Source organism: Nuphar pumila, chromosome 6 (genome assembly GCF_984573655.1).
Source record: "Nuphar pumila chromosome 6, dmNupPumi1.hap1.1, whole genome shotgun sequence".
Taxonomy (NCBI): Eukaryota; Viridiplantae; Streptophyta; class Magnoliopsida; order Nymphaeales; family Nymphaeaceae; genus Nuphar; species Nuphar pumila.
Genome location: NC_143254.1, coordinates 28,857,601 through 28,871,526, shown reverse-complemented (window position 1 = coordinate 28,871,526; position 13,926 = coordinate 28,857,601).

Here is a 13,926-nt window from a genome sequence, read left to right as displayed (position 1 = left end):
CCTCTCCATCAAGAAGCTGCAGGAGATACAATATGAGTTGGAGAAGGCAACCTCTCTCTCTCTCTCTCTCTCTCTCTCTCTCCCTTACTGTTGATAAATGTATGTGGCCATTGCCAGTAGTTATTTTTTCTTATTCATTGTGTTGCCACAACACAAAAATCGCAATTGTTTGTTTGTACTTGGCTTTGCACATTTCTGAAGTGTCTACATAAGTTTCTTTATTCGTTTGGCACTTTGATGATCAAGTGCGAGTATTTGGTAAATTTTGAGCTTGTTTTTGGAGAATTTCTGCATTATTTGTGGAGGAAATCAATTCAGATGTAATGGGTTTTTACATAGGATGATTATGTGCAAACCCGTCTAATTCGTCATCTTTGTGAATGCCCGTCGATTCTTAGTGTGGTGCTCCATTGTGTGAAATTTGAGAAGTTGGTATATTATTGGTTGCACATATTCACGTAGCATAATTCACATAGTGTGATGCCAATTGTAGCTTCTCCGGCTGGACACTCTCACCGAAAAACCATCAAGACGAGGACATGAGGCTGGCAAGGCACGGCAACATCAAGCGGTTCCTCTGTATCGCTGGTCCAAACCCGCGGATGGGTCAGAAAATCGTCGGAGCGAGAATTTTATCATTTTTGTTGGTAAATGATTTGGTGGTTTTATTTTTTAAATTTCTCAATATTTTGTTGATAAATGATTTTAAACATTTTTATTCATGACTGTCCAAATTGTCCACATATAGTCATCAAACAACCAACATTTGAAACACAACATCCGAAGTTTGATCCAAACAAACATTTGACTTGAAACAGTTGTAACCAAATGAACAAAACTATGTTCAATCCGTTCTTCTGTTCCGCAATGTCATGGACAAGCCATCAAACAAACCCTTGCGGAGCTGACTCCTACAAGCTCATTAAGTAGTGAAAAATATATTTTAGTTATATTTTACTATAACATATTATTGAACTATTTGATTTGCAGAAAATAGGTTTAATGGTAAAATCTTATTACTTCTAGCTCCCAAACAATGCATTTTTCCTAATCCTATTTCTTCCAGTTCTAAAACAAGTATATATTTTTTGTAATCAAGCCATCTTAAACTCGGCTCAGGCTCATTATGAGCTCAAACTCGACTTGGATTGCCACAAAAACTTATCTAAGTCTGAACACTTCAATCTCAGCTCATTTACCAGCCCAAACTAACTAGGGTATCACTGGTGGGGCCTTTGAATAACCTGGTGGTCCAGGGACACGCGGATCAATTAGGTGCAGGCTCCATGCTTTGATCCGGCTCGATCCATCTTAAATGAGGGATCTCATATCTGTTTGTCTTAACCTAAAAAAGTTCCCAAATCTGTGGACTTGTCAATCGGCATATATATATATATATATATATAAAGAACCCAAGTGAGACCCATGACCACCTTGCCTTACGTGGCTCACTTTCCACACACCGGTGTGCCAACGGGGTTTGATCCGGTACCTTGAACTCAGCACTCTCACAACCAACCTGCTGGCCATGCAGGCGCCCCAGTGGTGGTTGGTCTGATATTTAGCGACTCTAAAAGTATGACAGCAGCCAAACAGTCGTTTAGCACACCTATCTACCGGCATCATATTGTAACATTGACTTCCTTTTCTTTCTCTTATTGACTTCCCTTTCTTTCCTTCTTTTCCCTATAAAATAAGCAAAAGAAGAAGGGTGGATAAGTTTGCTCCCTATAAACAGTCGTTTGTCATGTTGAATGAAGAAAAAGAAGGGTCCCATGATGTGGACAATAAGAGAGAAAGGGTCCCAGTATTTTAAATTTACATGTAAAATTGTCAAAACCAGTATTACCAGTATGGGTGCGGCCTGAATCGGTCGATACATATAGTATCGCCAGAAAAATCGATACGATACTGACCTGAATCGGCTACTTTTTACTAAATATAAAAAACAATTAAATTTAATTTTTATATATTATTTTAATAACTTTAACATGTGTCACATTCTGATTGACACTTAATATTTTTTAATTCTTTTTGGCCAATATTCAGAACGATTCACTTGAGAATCGGCGGTATCCGAAGACACACTTGAATCGTTGGCCAAACGAAACTATACATGTCTGATTCGGATACTGACAATATTGGTCAAAACTATTGGTGAACTATGAACTCTTTAGAAAGAAGATTTGTTGGGGACAACAGAAAGAAACCATTGTTATGGTTCAAACATCCTGTTGTAGGTTGGGAAGTGTCATGTTGACCACATGGTTCTGTTTGAGTGTCTGCAGTGTAAAAACTCCATGAGTACTCCTCTCCTCACTCATTGCTCATTGGCTTCCATGGCAAGGAAGGCGCTCTTTGGGTATCAAACTGACTTATGTCTACCCACTACCCAGACCTCAATTCAAACCCTAATTAAAACCATGGGCATAGTTTAAAGGAGCATGACAAGGTCCAATCATAGTGGAAAAAGTTTAAAGCAGCAAAATAATGGCAACCAACTTTTTTTTTTTTGCATTTTTATTAACTAAATTAAAAAAAAAAATTAAAGACAACCAAATATATTTATAAGAAAATTAAAAAATGCAAAGAATAAGTCAGTATTTTTCCACTGAATAACCCATATAACAGTATCACAACAAAAACGTTTTATGAAAACATATTGTGATATTTTGACTATTTAACCAACAACTAAAATAAAAAAATTTGTGTTTTTTTTTCTTAAATATCACCGATACATTTTTTTCACTATGGGTCCAATAGGGTTGGAAATAGACAAAGGCATGCTTTGGTTTTGCCAAAATGAAACTTCTTAGTGCTTATTTGGAAGACAAGGTTCAAAACCAAGTTTTTGAGAAACTTGGTTTTTCCCTAAAACCAGGTTTAAGGGATTTTAGATGTTTGGTTTTCCAGGCTTTTTGGTTTACAAAAATTCAAAAAAATAAAAAATAAAAAAAAATCCTAACCATTTTCTTGTCACACTGGCCGGAAAATGGTCAAGATGGTTCTGCCCTACAAGGTCAGATCCTTCCTAGCCATTTTCTAGGTGAGTGCGCAGAAAATATTCAAGAAGGAAATTAAAGGAAAAGGTTTCCAAAATGGACCATTTTTCAGCGACCCACCAGTTGGTTTCAACCTACAATTTATGGCCACTTATTGATTGGAAAATAGTTGGGAATGGGCCGGATGGCTCTGCCATGAAAGGGCTTGAGCCATCTTGGCCATTTTTTGGTCAGTGGGTGGCTAGAAAATGGTCAGCCATAGAAGAAAATAAAAAAAGAAAAAGGTTTCAAAAGTTGGTAATTTTTGGGGCGGAAAATGGCCAGCCATGGCAAAGCAACAAGAACAAAAAAAACCTTAATTCTCGCTTATCACCGATTGGAAAATGTAGAAACTAATATATATATATATATATATATATATATATATATATATATATATATATATATATATATATATATATATATATATATATATATATATATATATATATATAGGGGTGGGGAGGTTTGAGAGAGAGAGAGAGAGAGAGATTTTTCCTAACCAAGTTTTCACTGAAAACCTGGTTTTGGCCTCAGCTAAACATGGCTTGGATTTACGCCCATAAAGCAGTTTTATCAAACAGTCCGTTTAGGGTTGTCATGTAGATTAAGACCCCAAACCTAAACTACATTGTACTGCACACTGATCTAAGGGACAATAATTTACTGTTGAAAATCAATGTGAATTAACATAAAGAAGCAAAATAAAAGACTATATTCAATGGCCAATTTCTGTCCCAAATCCATCTAATCCTTTATTTGCAGAGAAAATGACCTAGACAAAACATGATTCTAAATATGGATCTCATATATATAGTATCCAAATACAATCCAAAAAATGGAATAAAAATCTGAATATAAAAAATGGATCCGCATGGATGTGCTACCTCAAGTCAGGCCTTGTATGTGATCTATATCAGGTTGCGAATGGCTGCACTGAGTTTGATATAACTAACCTTATCCAATGTGGTTAGGCCGGTTGGGGTTTCCAATTCACCAATTTTTGTGATTTTCATAGACCACATACATATGAGTAGGAACTGGATTCAAATAGCATATGCTTAACTATATATACACTTTGTCCCTATGTCACAGGGACACGATTAGACATGCTTGGACACGACGTAGACAGTAACACGTATGGATATTATTTTAATATTTTTAGATAATTGTAATTATTTTAATAATATTTCATTAAAAATACTTTTATGTATAAATTATTACAAACATTGTTTAATCATATCCTTTTTTTTTGGAAAAAGTTCTCAAATTTGTGCTTCATACTTGTGTTGCCTAGGGCTAAACAAACACGACCTTGACGTGCTTGAAGTGTTCAAGTTTGGCTCATTCGTGTGGCAAGTGAAGCTGAGTTCTAGCTGGCTTGTTTATTGAAAAATACAATGTTTAATAAGATTTTACCACTAAACCCATTTTTTGCAAATCAAATAGTTCAGTCTTATGTCTTATGATGTAAAATATATCTAAAATATATTTTTTACTATTTAATGAGTTTATACAAGTTCAGCCAAGCAGAGTACCTATTGTTCATATTGAGCTTGCTGAGCCTATTTTATGAGTTTGAACGAGCTCTTTATGAGCCAAACATGAGCCTAGCTACGAGCGGTTAGACTTGTTTTCCAGCCCTAGTCGTACCTATATCTCTGTGACATAGCTTTGTCCGATTAGGGTAGACATGTTTGTCCAATCCATAGCCAACGGCATAATTACCAGAATATGAGAAGCATTATGTGAAGCGGAAGCAGTGAAGTGTTAGAAAATATGAAGAAAGCCAACAGGAAATGACATGAAAGCAAGTAAAAAACCATGAAGACAAGTAACAATTGATATAAAAATAATACACAAACAAGCATGTTCTAGTAAAAAGAAAAAACATAATAAGCTGGAGAAACGAGAGGGAAACGAAGAAGTGATGGTGGAAGCGAGAAAGAAGCTACTAAAAAGTGAGACAAAATCGAGTTGGGAAGCAAAGGAAGAGCACATTGTCCTAGAGGGAATTGAATTGCATACTTCATTGTGCTTCTCCTACACTATGCCACAATGATTTGTGAGAGGGTGTTGCGTGTGCACCCCCGAACATGCACTGCCCCTGGAACAAGCACTGTAGCTACAGTACATATTTCGGGGGTCCCCATTGAGTGCCGCGTGGTATTCAATGGAGTGTATGGGAGAGTCTAACACTGCCGTACATCAGGTTGTACGGCGGTATATGACTTTCTCGTACATCAGCCTGCAGGGTGTATTGTTCTCCCGTACACCCTATTGAGCGTCATGAGGCGCTCAGTGGGGACCCAAGAACACGCACTGTTAGCTACAGTGTGTTCCTGGCGGAACATATAACCTGCCCGCATGATTTGTGGACTGGAGGATGTGAGATTAGGATTTGACTGAAAAAGTTTGAAATTTTTTGAAAAATGGGACATGAGGAAACAAAATTTTTAATCAATAAAATTTTATTTTTTTGAATATTTTAATATTAAATATAGTTTTTTATTGAACTAAAATTAAATATAATAAATTATTATTTAAAATTACTAAAATAATGTTGTAGGTGTTGGTGTTTGTGTCAGCACGTCGGAGCTTGTTATTAGGGGACACATCCTATTTCAAAGTACACTTCTCTCTCAATTCCTAGGCACCTCCAGTTAGGGGTGGGCATCTGGCTGGGCTCTTTTTAGAGCTTGGCCCACTGGGCTTTAAGTGCAGCCTGGCCAGGAGACCATTCAGCCGCCCAGTGCTTAACGGGGTCGGGTTTGAAGGGCAGCCCATGACTCGGCCCATTAGCCTCAATGTGAAGCGGGCTCGGCTTTGCCCAAACCCAACTAATCAGTGTAGCTAATTAAGTAAATAATAAATAATTAACAGTTCTCATGTACCCAACTAATTATCATTTTAGTTTTCATAAAATTAATGCAATTAATTAGGTAGACAATAATAGTTACCAAGTTACTATATAATTAATTGTTTTTTTTATTTTATATTATTAAAAATTAATAAATAGCTCAGGCTCATCTAGCCAGTTTGATAGCCCGCAAGTCGACCCTGATCTGGCCCACGTATATAACGGGTCGGGTTTCAACCCGATAGCTAATGAGCTCAAGCTTAATTAAAACCCTGATCCAAATCCGCCCCAGCCGGGTGAGCTTAGCTCATCGGACCATCCCCACCTCCAGTGATATATATATATATATATATATATATATATATATATATAGGGAGGGGGTTTTTATGGGCTGTTGACCACGAAGCTTATTTTAAAGAAAACACTGTTTATATCTCTACAAAACAGTGGGCCCCATTGTCCTTTTTCATGGTCAAGTCAAGGGATATGGATAGATCACTAGTCATGACTTTTATAATAAAAACAGAATACTGACCCCATGGCATGATGTGATGACGATGATGATGAAAATTAAACACCCAACGGTCACGTCTCTCTCTTAATTTGAGCGCTGGGAAGTTCCCATTTTGCATCTTCAAAAAACGCCTATTTTTTAAATTAAATGCAAGAGGTTGGCCCTTAAATAAAAAATTTCAAACAAAAAACAAAAGTTGAATGTTTTTTTTTTTGGTATTTTAAAGGATTTATTCTCCAGTAATGCCTAAAAACAAGGGTATTTTTTCCATGTCGGGCCCACTCAAGATGGTGACCAAAAGTCAAGGCTGCCAATGGAATAGGTTCATGAATGTTAGGTAGGGCTAACCCAAACAACCAAGTATTGACCCCAACTCGACCATAGTAACATATGAGTCGGGTTATGTATCCAACCTAACCAGGCTGATTAGAGTATTTATATATACTTTTAAGTAAAAGTTCTTATACAAAGAATAGTTAGATTATATGGGTTAAGGGTTGTTTTTCTTTTTACTCCGAGAAACCGCTCCGGACGCAGAGACCTAGCCATGCTGGATCAACCTGCCCTACTATAGTCATTGCCCATGTCGGCATAAAACTCCGAAGGCTTACCCCTCGACTTGGCTCACGCAGGGGGTGACGCCCATGAAATTTGTACCTAAACTGCTCATCAAACCGTCTAGGCCCCCATCCCACTACGCCAAACCCCTTGGGTCTGTGTTTTCTTTTTTCTTCAATAACCACATGAGCCACCTCATTTGGCCGCGAGCTTAATAGTGTAAAAATTCCAACTCTTTCTCATCCACTATGAAGTATATCCAGATTTGGCCATGCAACAATGGATACACTTGTGGGTTTCGAACTTGTGACAGTCCTCCCTTTGTTTGAATTCATGGGTCGCTCCTACCAAATGAGCAGAACCATATATAGTTGACTTTCAGTTTGAACTTCTATTTTATCTGCTCAATATAACCTAAATCTGGCTTATTGTTTGAGTGGGTCTGGACTCACTCTGATCGTGGGTCAAATACCAAACCTATTGACAGCCTTATGAACATGCATAAAGTAACGACAAGCCAAGTCCAAATCCAATAATAAATAATCTGGCCTAATTATATATAAAACACATCTGATTAGCTAATTGGATCTGGATTAAGCATTACTTTTTATCATTCGAATCCGAATTTAATTAGACAAGTTCTAACTAAATTGGATTCAATAATCCTTACATCCAAACTCTTTGACCCGCTGACATCCTGTGTGTGTGTGAGAGAGAGTTTATGCGTTTCCTTGCATTTCAAGCATTCATGGGTGATCTAAAATGCCAGAAAATATTGAAGAGAACCAACTATAAAGTAATGCCTTTCACTATGGCATGTATTTATGCAGTGCTGTAGATGGATCAGATGTGGTGGATCCAGGTCCGAATCCCTTCCGAACTGGAATTTGACCAGATCCACTTTTTTTTTTCATAAAGAAACAAAACGTTTGAACAGTTTCTGTGCCAGCTCTTTCAAACACAAAGAGCTTTAACAAAAGAAGGAATAATTCCAAGCCCATAGCCCTATGGAGTTTGGTGCAGTGGAATGGGCCTTGGCCACTAAACGGGTGGTCATGGTTCCATTTCCATGAGTATCAGCCCTTTGCATTAACTCCTTTGGGGCAAGGGGTGTGCCATGGGTTTACACCGTCGAGACCGCGACCATAAATATGGCAAGCTTAGCCAGTGTGACTAGGTCTCTGATTTTGAGGGTGATTTCCCCATCTTTCATGGAAGAGATTTCGGGGCCCTGGTTCATAAAATAAAAATTGGGATTGGACCTGAGCATCAACCTGAAGTGTATAACCTACCATTAATATATTTAGCTGGATATATGACTGATCCAAATCCACCTTAGTCATATCTGGTATGCCCCTACTAGATATGCTTACATAAATGCATGGATTATATATGCACGACCGTCAACAGGTCATACCTTCACAGGATCCAGTTGGGTTCAGACACAGATCTGACTCTGAGGTATTCGTATTGGGTCTGGACCTGGGTCTGACCGGATCTATCATAACAAATATTTAATCGAGTCCTTTAAGGATTACATAAACCAGTCCCAGTCCAGATCCAGTAAAGTAATATTTTTTTATGTTTTTTGTTTTACATTGAAAATTTGTGAATTGGACCCCCTCTTTTGTTGCCAAACAATAAACCTGCTAGATCTAGTACAGGTCGGGTCGGCTAGAACCATTGACACCCTTACTGATGACCATGATTCAAAATGGGTTTGTAGGTAAGATGAGACCAAGTTCACGTGAATCATCCATGACGTAATCTGAGCCATTCAATCAAATTTATTACGAATATTAATGTAGATGGCATTAATTTTTTATTACAAATACCATAGTGGATCAGGAAAACGGGGCTCTGCCCCACCTTGCCCCGTTTGGACCCTAGATGTTGGACATGAAACAGCGGTGGAGGTTAAAATCAAAACCGGTGCGGGGATGGAGGTGGAGATGGACTTACACTTTCCCCCACCCTACCCCACCCCACCCCATCCCATCCCCGATCTCCGTTGGTAAAATAACTAAAATACCTTTAATGATTTAATAAAATTTCATATAACTCCATTATATATATTCTTAATTTCTAACCTTAAAGCTAAAATGACCCTCTCCTTCTTTGGGTTGACGCTTCTCTGGTAAGCTCTCCTTCTAGTCAGTGTGATCGACCTTTAATTTTAGAGAGGATCTTGTTCAACCTTGTGCTGTAATTTTCTGTAGTGTTGTAGAGTTTACTAAGTGTGTTTTTGCTAAGTGTCCGTAATTCAGTCAATTGTGGCTCAAAACTTTCAAAGAGTCTGTACTATTGGTGTTCATAATTGTCTAATGCTCAAAACAAACAAGGAGGCCAGAAATCAGAGGAAAAATTGAGTGATAAGCATGGGCTTGGAAGTTAACATACAAGCTGCTCTCGAGAGAAAAGGTAACCAAGTGACGGCTTTCCTTTTTTTGTCAAGTAAAAGTTTGACATTTATTCTCTTCTTTAGTGTATATACCTTGCTTGCATTGCCGCCTTAAGCCCATCTCTCTTTTTAGCTTCACTGGCCTAACTTAGTCTGTCTTTTAGTAAATATATATAAGAAAAAATATATGCTATTAATGAAGGTAATGAGCCAGAAATCATAGGTTCCAAAGTTGTATCGACTCAATCTAACTACATGGTTTGTTTGCTAAGGATTAAGCCTTGGTGCTTTTTTGATGTAAAAATGTGATCTTTTGAGTTACCAAATGTTGGCACATTGGACGCTGTTGATTTTTGGAACCCTTTAAAAACCTAATTACTTGTTATAATCACATGATTTAAAACAAGTTTTCCGCTAAACAAACCATGTGGTCAGTAACATTTGGTTTACAAAAAAAATTGATTTTTTTTGAAGAAAAAGTGATTTAAGCTCATTAGTTTCTTACCTTTATTAGTAGCCAATATTTTATATAAGATTTTCACATAAAAAAGAGAAAGAAGTGGGAAACACTAGGAGCACGTTTGTAAGCGAGAAAGATATAGAAAAGTGATGCAAAATGGAAAAATCTGTACAGATTTTGCGACCCTTCCAAACGAAAAAGACTTTAGCTAAGAGAGTTTTTTTCTAAAAAATATATTTTTTGATAGGAAACATTCCTCCATGGAGAAGAAATGCTTCATACCCAGATAAAATTTATTTTTACACTCCCCACCACCCATTTCACCACATCTCACCACCACCCACCATTTTACCATCACCACCACCACCCTCCTCTCTCTCTTTTTTTCACATATTCTCACTCTGTATTTCACTCACGTGTTACACAAACAAGCAAAAAACTTTGTTTTGGAGAACTTTTCATATAAAAAACTCTTATAGGCAAAACTTTCTTTTCCTATGAGAGTTTTTCTCTCTTTTAAGTCAGACCTATATGGGTGCTTGTTTCACCTATGGTGGGGAGCACTTTCCGGCATCGCACTTTTCTCTGAAAACCATCTGAAACAAGTGGGCCCTAAGTAAATGAAGAAGTTAGCAAATGAGATGATCTTCCTTAAACTTTTGGGCAAGCTCACTGTCTCATTCACACCAAACACAAGTTTCTGACCATTCTATTTCATAGATCTTGCACCACCCTTGGTGATAAGTTTGAAAAAGACATGTAATTCCCATTTAGGTCCGACTCGAATCTCTTAGTTGTTTCCTTTTCCTCCCTCACCCCTTTACTTGAAGTAAGAAAAAAAGATGGCACACTTGAATCATATGGTTATTATTTTCCAAATATTTTTACCCTTACAATTACAATTGGTGATGGCAATTGCCGTACAATTTGATTGATTGATATGGAAAGGTTAGGTTAAAAAATTAATTATAGCTCTTGGTCCTGACTCTTTCACTTGATATTTACTCTTGTTCAGTTCTTTGTATGAATGACAGCAGTGGTTCTAACAACTTGCAAAATCCAACCATAAAACTTATGCAACTTTTCTTTAACTTCTCCAAATTTGATAATAAAGACCTAAATCAAGCTCTGTGTACCTGACCTCAAATGCAACCTATTGTGCAACGTATGTTCCCTAGTTGGTAAGTAGAAGGCTTCTCCGAGAAAGTGTTGAGATGTGTTTTCTCGTTTCCACTAGAAAGTGAGATGTGTTTCCTCAAAGACAATTGTCTGCAATGCCTTTGATTCTTGAATTTTCTCGAGATCCTATGAATGTAAATCACAATCACTACACTTTCTCAAGGTTAGTGAAACATGAGAAAAATACTTGTGATTGCAATTGCCAGCTGTCATTATCTTTGCTTTGAATCTTGTGAAAGTATTGTCACAAGATTGACCTTGTCACCAACAATCTCAGCTTTTACTTTCTCAGTTGTGATTATTCATCCCCCAACTGTAACCAAAACAAACATGTCCCAAGAGTAAAGAATAGTTTAACATGTATACTCTCACCTATGAAAATCGCTTGTGCTCTTTTGGTCATTTTGCATTGCCAAAACGAATCACATATTTGTAGGAATGGGTTGGGTTTGACCCAGACTTGATGGTACCAAACCCTATAGGGACATGGTTTGGTGATAAAAAGAAGGCCCGATTAAAATCTGGATCAGACCAAAAGTGTTCGATTAATATATGGAGCCAGGCATGGTTTGTGAAATTTCATACCAGACTCAGGCCCAACCTGAGTTCCAAATAAGATATGCAATTTTTCAATGTAAAAATGATAAAAAAAAATATTATTTTACTGGGTATGGTCTAGGTCTGGTTCATGTAATCTTTATAGGATCCGAGTATGGTTTCTCTTACGTTGGGTTTGATCATACCTGGGTCTGAACTCGTTTCCATCATCGCAAATCAGGTTTGGGTCTGGTTTCACCTGAGTCCAAACCAAACCTGACCCGATGATACTCCAAAGTATTTGCAGAGCATTGGAGAACGTTTTCACATTAGAGAAAATGGCCAACTATCTCAAATGAGAAAAGAGAGCTTGCAAATGTGCCAAATATTTCTTCTTGGGAAATGGTTTCATGGTTATTTGAGAAGAAAAACAAGTCCTCACAATTTCCTATTACCACGTATAAGAGCAATGAGGATAAGTGTTGTGATCAAACAGTGGATGTAATGCCCCAAAATTTTGAACTTTATGATTCCTTTGAAATAGTTGAAAATTTTCTTTTCTTTATAGAGTTTATTTTTAAAATCAGCGGAAACGATTTCTATAAGAGAAAAAAGGACAAGTTTGACAATTTTGGACACGTTAGCAAGATGACAAGGATTTACCATGGACGATCTACAATAATACTTAGGAAACCATTTCTTCTATTAAAAGAGAGTGTTAGGTTTGTACAAAATTTGGATTTCCTCTAGGAAAACTGTAACAAAAACCAAAATGTCCAGGAGAAGAACTACGAGTAGAAATAGTGGATCCTGAATTCATCTCACAGTCGCGTCATCGCCAGTGATGCACCTATTCATCACCTGTACCCATGAAATGGGTTAGTTTTGCGAAAAACTAGTAGGTGAGAACAAAAACAAAAAAAACTAAATTAGGCATAAATAATTAATGCAACAGGTAGTAACGAGCAAACTAGGCAAATAAGCTAATTAAGAAGGTTTAAATAAGCATTTTATGTAAGCAAGCTAAGCAGATCAACCGGAGAAACAAGCGAGGCAACTACGTCTAGCATGAAAGCTAACATATGAGATATCTGCATGCAAGCTAAAAGCTAGAAAGCTAAGTGCAACAAATTGAAAGGTGAGCATGTTCAATTTAGTTATTACTTGTTAACCGACCATGCGGGTACATATATGGCACGTGAGTCGAAACAGTTGAGACCAAACCGAGAGTTCATTATGTTATGTATTTTAAAATACCTCGGTTGTCTGACTGAATCCTATTCCTATGGAGACGACCGATAGTCGAGAGAGTAAGTCCCCAAGGCCTGATAGGGATGTATCCAACTTCTGCAGAAGTGTTAGGCTAACTTATGTAACCCCTATCCCCCTAACCTCCGATGACTGAGGAAGACAGGTCTTTTGCCTGTAAAAAGCCATAAATGGTCTGTCTATCGGAGTTGATACCCTTCGTTCTTTCTCTTGACGAAGCCAGGTTGAATCGAGCGCAATGGGGTTTCTTAGTCGTTGCCTCATTTTTCATGCTCTAGTCCATTAGACCAAACGAGCATCTTCCCTATGAAGGCGATCCCATTTTTATATGTGTTTTCAACAATGTGCACAAAGCACTAATCGAGGTCATAAGACCATCTCATCCAATCGTCATAGTACTAACATGCCTCGCATGTTCAAGAGTACACTACGAGGAAAGGGTATAGGTCCTCAATAGGAACCTCAGGAGTGTGTTTCGCAAAGATATAATATTTTAAAAAGTTATTTTAACGTTCTAAATATTTCGAAACGATCATCAACTTGCTTACATATGGCATGTGATTTTCTCGAATCTCGTATCTGATAACGCAGTGTCTGGGTGCTACGCAAGTCTCAACACTGGTCTTGGTAAATGGGCTTCGCAAAAGAACTCATCACCCAACAACTTGATCTTGTCCTAGATCAAAGATTTTTCCGAAACATATCGGGTAAACAAAAAATACTGGAAAAGGTATTCCTCCCGAATACATTGAGTCGGGGGCTTAGATGCAATTGCGCATTACCCCGAAAAAAGGGGGGGGGGGGGAAACTTGACCGACAAAACTATGCAATCGAAGAATGAGGAACCTCGTTAAAGACCCAATTAACTTCAAGGTTGCACCATTTAAGCCTCGAAACCACCATAGTTGCGAGAGCGAGAGTGGTGGAGGCCGAAGCACATTCCATGAGGTCGAAACCATGGAATTCTATGTGGAGAATGCAACAGGGAAAAAAGCATGTGCGATGGCAAGGCAAAAAATGAAAGATGGCAAAGCGAAATGACATAAATAAGAAGTGCAACAACAAAAGACAAAGATCGCGAAACCGCGTCCTTGAGCAAAAGACATT